This window comes from Mus musculus, chromosome 13 (genome assembly GCF_000001635.26).
Source record: "Mus musculus strain C57BL/6J chromosome 13, GRCm38.p6 C57BL/6J".
NCBI lineage: Eukaryota > Metazoa > Chordata > Mammalia > Rodentia > Muridae > Mus > Mus musculus.
Window position 1 is genome coordinate 22,582,998 of NC_000079.6, and position 5,183 is coordinate 22,588,180.

A 5,183-nucleotide genomic window follows, 5' to 3' on the forward strand; every position below is an offset into this window, starting at 1 on the left:
GTAAGACCATGTGGTACTTGTCTACATGCAGCTGACTTATTACTGATAGGTTATTTTTCCATCACTAGAGAAATGAGCCAATTTAAGCCAAAATAGATTATATTACAAGCAGGTTTATTTGGGAAGCTGCTCTCGGTTGGGAAAGTTCACTGAGCCCAAAGAAAGATTGTGGATTGATAATTTGCTATGGGCAAAAGTGTGTATGGAGGGAGAGAGAAAGAAAAATGGGTGAGCCCTTCCAGTCTGAGCAGCACCGGGTAGCTAGGGCGCACAGTCGTCTGACTACTGCCAGCTACCCACAACACCCGCCAAGCGATCTTAAGACTTCTGGTGAGTGGAACACAGCATCTGTTCCAATCCAATCGCGTGGGACTTGAGACTGCATTAGTCAGGGAAGCAAAAACCCAGTCTGAGTAGGGGCACAAGCCCCTTTCGGTCCGAGCAGCACCGGGGTAGCTAGGGCGTACAGTCAGCTGACTACTGCCAGATACCCACAACACCAGCCACAGGATTGTAAGAATTCTGAGGATTGGGATCTGCCCAGCGCAGGAGCGCTTTGCCTGAGCATCAGCAGGAGATCACTAGGTTCCGGGACCCCACCGAGTGTATCCTGCACAGACAGCTGGCCATTTTCCCCGCCAGAGGATAGGGATCTGCCCGGCGTGGGAGCATTTTGCCTGAGCATCAGCAGCAGACATCTTGGTTCCAGGATCCTGCCGAGTGTATCCTGTACAGGCAGATGACCATTTTCCCGGCCAGAGGATAGGGACCTGCTCTGCGCGGGAGCTCTTTGCCTGAGCATTGGCAGCAGACATCTTAGTTCTGGGACCCTGCCGAGTGTACCCTGCACAGACATCTTGGTTCCAGGACCCTGGCGAGTGTATCTTGCACAGCTCCAGAGAATACCAGATGGCGAAAGGCAAACGTAAGAATCCTACTCACAGAAATCAAGACCACTCACCATCATCAGAACACAGCACTCCAACGCCACCTAGTCCTGGGCACCCCAACACAACCGAAAAGCTAAACCCGTATTTAAAAACATATCTCATGATGATGGTAGAGGACATCAAGAAGAACTTTAATAACTCACTTAAAGAAATACAGGAGAACACTGCTAAAGAGATACAAGTCCTTAAAGAAATGCAGGAAAACACAACCAAACAGGTAGAAGTCCTTATAGAAAAACAGGAAAACACATCCAAACAGGTGATGGAAATGAACAAAACCATACTAGACCTAAAAAGGGAAGTAGACACAATAAAGAAAACCCAAAGTGAGGCAACGCTGGAGATAGAAACCCTAGGAAGGAAATCTGGAACCATAGACGCGAGCATCAGCAACAGAATACAAGAGATGGAAGAGAGAATCTCAGGTGCAGAAGATACCATAGAGAACACCGGCACAACGATCAAAGATAATACAAAACGCAAAAAGATCCTAACTCAAAACATCCAGGAAATCCAGGACACAATGAGAAGACCAAACCTACGGATAATAGGAGTTGATGAGAATGAAGATTTTCAAATTAAAGGACCAGCTAATATCTTCAGCAAAATTATAGAAGAAAACTTTGCAAACCTAAAGAATGACATGCCCATGAACACACAAGAAGCCTACAGAACTCCAAATAGACTGGACAAGAAAAGAAATTCCTCCCAACACAAAATAATCAAAACAACAAATGCACTAAATAAAGATAGAATATTAGAAGCAGTAAGGGAGAAAGGTCAAGTAACATATAAAGGCAGACCTATCAGAATTACACCAGACTTTTCACCAGAGACTATGAAAGCCAGAAGAGCCTGGACAGATGTTATACAGACACTAAGAGAACACAAATGCCAGCCCAGGCTACTATACCCGGCCAAACTCTCAATTACCATAGATGGAGAAACCAAAGTATTCCACGACAAAACCAAATTCACACAATATCTTTCCACGAATCCAGCCCTTCAAAGGATAATAACAGAAAAGAAGCAATACAAGGACGGAAAACACACCCTAGAACAAGCAAGAAAGTAATCCCTCAACAAACCAAAAAGAAGACAGCCACAAGTACAAAATGCCAACTCTAAAAACAAAAATAACAGGAAGCAACAATTACTTTTCCTTAATATCTCTTAATATCAATGGACTCAATTCCCCAATAAAAAGACATAGACTAACAGACTGGCTACACAAACAGGACCCAACATTCTGCTGCTTACAGGAAACCCATCTCAGGGAAAAAGACAGACACTACCTCAGAGTGAAAGGCTGGAAAACAATTTTCCAAGCAAATGGTCTGAAGAAACAAGCTGGAGTATCCATTCTAATATCAGATAAAATCTACTTCCAACCCAAAGTTACCAAAAAAGACAAGGAGGGACACTTCATACTCATCAAAGGTAAAATCCTCCAAGAGGAACTCTCAATTCTGAATATCTATGCTCCAAATGCAAGGGCAGCCACATTCATTAAAGACACCTTAGTAAAGCTCAAAGCACACATTGCACCTCACACAATAATAGTGGGAGACTTCAACACACCACTTTCACCAATGGACAGATTATGGAAACAGAAACTAAACAGGGACACAGTGAAAGTAACAGAAGTTATGAAACAAATGGACCTGACAGATATCTACAGAACATTTTATCCTAAAACAAAAGGATATACCTTCTTCTCAGCACCTCACAGGACCGTCTCCAAAATTGACCATATAATTGGGCACAAAACAGGCCTCAACAGATACAAAAATATTGAAATTGTCCCATGTATCCTATCAGACCACCATGGCCTAAGGCTTATCTTCAATAACAACATAAATAATGGAATGCCAACATTCACATGGAAACTGAACAACACTCTTCTCAATGATACCTTGGTCAAGGAAGGAATAAAGAAAGAAATGAAAGACTTTTTAGAGTTTAATGAAAATGAAGCCACAACATACCCAAACCTATAGGACACAATGAAAGCATTTCTAAGAGGGAAACTCATAGCTCTGAGTGCCTCCAAGAAGAAACGGGAGAGAGCACATACTAGCAGCTTGACAACACATCTAAAAGCTCTAGAAAAAAAGGAAGCAAATTCACCCAAAAGGAGTAGACGGCAGGAAATAATCTAACTCAGGGGTGAAATCAACCAAGTGGAAACAAGAAGAACTATTCAAAGAATTAACCAAACAAATTCTACAAAAGGCTATACTCAACAAAATTGGAAAACCTGGATGAAATGGACAAATTTCTAGACAGATACCAGGTACCAAAGTTAAATCAGGATCAAGTTAACGAACTAAACAGTCCCACATCCCCTAAGGAAATAGAAGCAGTCATTAATAGTCTCCCAACCAAAAAAAGCCCAGGACCAGATGGGTTTAGTGTAGAGTTCTACCAGACCTTCAAAGAAGATCTAATCCCAGTTCTGCACAAACTATTCCACAAAATAGAAGTAGAGGGAACTCTACCCAACTCATTCTATGAAGCCACAATTACTCTGATACCTAAACCACAGATCGATCCAACAAAGATAAAGAATTTCAGACCAATTTCCCTTATGAATATCGATGCAAAAATACCCAATAAAATTCTTGCTAACCTAATCCAAGAACACATTAAAGCAATCATCCATCCTGACCAAGTAGGTTTTATTCCAGGGATGCAGGGATGGTTTAATATATGAAAATCAATCAATGTAATCCATTATATAAACAAACTCAAAGACAAAACCACATGATCATCTCATTAGATGCGGAAAAAGCATTCGACAAGATCCAACACCCATTCATGATAAAAGTCTTGGAAAGATTCGGAATTCAAGGCCCATACCTAAACATGATAAAAGCAATCTACAGCAAACCAGTAGCCAACATTAAAGTAAATGGTGAGAAGCTGGAAACAATCCCACTAAAATCAGGGACTAGACAAGGCTGCCCACTTTCTCCCTGCCTCTTCAACATAGTACTTGAAGTCCTAGCCAGAGCAATTCGACAACAAAAGGAGATCAAGGGGATACAAATTGGAAAAGAGGAAGTCAAAATATCACTTTTTGCAGATGATGTGATAGTATATATAAGTGACCCTAAAAATTCCAGCAGAGAACTCCTAAACCTGATAATCAGCTTCGATGAAGTAGCTGGATACAAAATTAACTCAAACAAGTCAATGGCCTTTCTCTACACAAAGAATAAACAGGCTGAGAGAGAAATTAGGGAAACAACACCCTTCTCAATAGTCACAAATAATATAAAATATCTTGGCGTGACTCTACCTAAGGAAGTGAAAGTTCTGTATGATAAAAACTTCAAGTCCCTGAAGAAAGAAATTAAAGAAGATCTCAGAAGATGGAAAGATCTCCCATGCTCATGGATTGGCAGGATCAACATTGTAAAAATGGCTATCTTGCCAAAAGCAATCTACAGATTCAATGCAATGCCCATCAAAATTCCAACTCAATTCTTCAACGAATTAGAAAGAGCAATCTGCAAATTCATCTGGAATAACAAAAAACCTAGGATAGCAAAAAGTCTTCTCAAGGATAAAAGTACCTCTGGTGGAATCACCATGACTGACCAAAGCTTTACTACAGAGCAATTGTGATAAAAACTGCATGGTACTGGTATAGTGACAGACAAGTAGACCAATGGAATAGAACTGAAGACCCAGAAATGAACCCACACACCTATGGTCACTTGATCTTCGACAAGGGAGCTAAAACCATCCAGTGGAAAAAAAGACAGCATTTTCAACAAATGCTGCTGGCACAACTGGTTGTTATCATGTAGAAGAATGCGAATTGACCCATTCCTCTTTCCTTGTACTAAGGTCAAATCTAAGTGGATCAAGGAACTCCCCATAAAACCAGAGACACTGAAACTTATAGAAGAGAAAGTGAGGAAAAGTCTCGAAGATATGGGCACAGGGAAAAAATTCCTGAATAGAACAGCAATGGCTTGTGCTTTAAGATCGAGGATTGACAAATGGGACCTCATGAAACTGCAAAGCTTCTGCAAGGCAAAAGACACCGTCAATAAGACAAAAAGACCACCAACACATTGGGAAAGGATCTTTACCTATCTTAAATCAGATAGGGGACTATTATCCAATATACATAAAGAACTCAAGAGGGTGGACTCCAGAAAATCAAATAACCCCCTTAAAAGATGGGGCTCAGAGCTGAAGAAAGAATTCTCACCTGAG